Source organism: Chrysochloris asiatica, unplaced genomic scaffold (genome assembly GCF_000296735.1).
Source record: "Chrysochloris asiatica unplaced genomic scaffold, ChrAsi1.0 scaffold00050, whole genome shotgun sequence".
Taxonomy (NCBI): Eukaryota; Metazoa; Chordata; class Mammalia; order Afrosoricida; family Chrysochloridae; genus Chrysochloris; species Chrysochloris asiatica.
This window is the reverse complement of record NW_006408568.1, coordinates 3506186-3508640: the sequence shown is the minus strand read 5'-3', so window position 1 is coordinate 3508640 and position 2455 is coordinate 3506186.

The window sequence follows — 2455 nt, the reverse complement described above, 5'->3', positions numbered from 1 at the left end:
TTTTTTTTTTTTTTTTTTTTGCTGACTCTCTACTTTACCAATCCCCCTTGATAACATGTTTGAAGTATGAGAGGCATAGTGGTTCATCTCACCTTCTTCCTAGTCTGTGTTAGTCTGGAAGTTCAGTTGAAACCTGCTCACCATGGGGGACCCTGCTGTTAGTTAACATACTGGTGACATAGCTCCCTGTCTCACAGAAACATGTAAGCCACCAAAGTATGAAAAACTGACAGACGAGTGGTGGAACAATGATCTGAGCAATATGTAATTATTATTCCTATTTTTAAGATGAGGAAAGTGAGGAACATGCCCAAGGTCACACAGTGCATAAGTGGTAGAGTAAATCACAAATTCCAGCTTTTTTATTTAAAAGCACATGTACTAGAACAGTGCTTCTCAATCTACTTTGCATATCTAGGAATCTTTAAAAAATGCAGATTCTGATTCAGGAGTCTGAGGTGAGGCCTGAGATTCTGCATTTTCCACAAGCTCCCAGGAGATTCCTCTGCTTACTGGTCTGTGAACCATTCTTTGTACAGCAAGACTCTACACTGTGATGTGGTAGTGCTTCAGATGAAGAGCTGTGAGCAGCAGTTCATTACTTCGCCTTTCAAAAATGTGCCACTTGGGTCTCCTTTGCTGTTTGTTTCTAAACGTCAGCAATTCTTCAGCTGTTGTGTGTAAGCCTAGCAAACAACTGGGGGTGATGTGGAGTTTTGGAGGGGGAACATCTTATTTTTATTCATATAATTGGCAGAAGTTGGGAAGAGGAGAAGAAATGAAGGAGTAAAATATCTGAATAAATAAGGCAGGGATTTCATTATTTCAACAGGGACCAAACTACCTCTCCCTTTTGACAAATTAAGTTTCAGTAAAATAAAGCTTCTGCAAGGCTGTTTGGGCCCCAATTACTCTGGTGGGAGATCTGATAAACAATATTGTAGAAAAACCTAGAAAAGAAAAAAAAAAGGCCATGTCTTCCAAGCAAATCCTTTGCCAATCTGTAGAGGAGAAAAGTGGCTGCTTTGCTTGTCTGCAACGTACAAGAAGCTTTATCAACTGGCAAAGGTATTCTTAATGTGGATCAATGATTTGCAAAATGTCTTTTCCCTTGTGTACCATTCCAGGATACTTCACAAGTAATTAGAGGTACAAGGTTATATTTTATTTCCTCTCTTAAATGAAAATAAAGACATCTGTGTATAGCATATGCAAAAATCCATGGCTTCCATTTCAATGCAAAAGATATGTAGTCTTGTGTTTCAAGAATACAAGCCTTTTTTCCTAATTTGCAGCTACATTTCTTAGAGGAGAGTACCATAAGAGTACAAAGGATGGGGTCATGACAGGAATTTATTGATCAAATACCCATCTTTGTACTTCTGGGGCTGTAATGTCACCAGGTTTCCCTTGATCATCCTTCACACAGCACATGGCCAGAGCTGCTTCTTTATGATCCAGCTGGGGAAGGCCACCAAGGGCTAACCTGGAGACTCTTTCCTTTCCGTCTTTCCCAAGTATCTCAAGGAAATTTATTAATTCATCCAGTAAAAATTAATTGAGTACCAAATACTCAATTCATATACCAAGTAAATGATGCAGCAAGGTCTTGGGTGAAAAATTAAGAATATGAAGACAGATGGGAGCTAATGCTTGCTTTCAAAAAAGCATAGTCACATGTGCATGCACATATGTGCCTATATACTGTTGTTGTTAAATGCTGTCGAGTCAGTTCTGACTCATAGCAACCCTGTTTGAGTTTCCAAGGAGCTGCTGGTGAGTCTGAACCACCAACATTGTGGTTCAAACCTACCTTGCATTCCAGTGCTTTATCCTACAGCTCCACACCAGGACTCACATATATATTCTCTCTGTATATATGATCTATCTATCTATCTATCTATCTATCTATCTATCTATCTATCTATCTATCTATCTATGAGTATATGAGTCCTGGTGTGGCGCAGTAACATAATACACCTTGAAACTCACCAGAGGCCTCTTGGAAACCCTGTACAGTCGATGCCTCCACTGCACATAACAACAACAATGTATACGTGTATGTGTGTGAATGTGCATGTGTATATACATGAGTTGGTAAGTGGGACAGTGATATTAACAGGTAATTTCAATATATTATGCAAGAGAGAGGAGTGACTAAAGAGCATGAAGAACAAATAGGAGAGATACTGAACCCAAACTGAGAGTACTGGTCAGGGAAGTTTTCCTGAAGGAAGTGACCAATGAAGCATCTTGTAGGATCACAGAAGTCAGCTAGGTGATATCCGAGGAAGAGACAATCTGTATACCATACATACATACACATTTAGAGATGACTAGAGCAGATATGCTATATTCAAGAAATGAGTGAAATAGTGTAGCTTAACTATAGTGTATCTGTATGTAGGAGGAGGAATGTTGGAAGTGTGTGTTTTCTAACTGAATTTGATGGTTA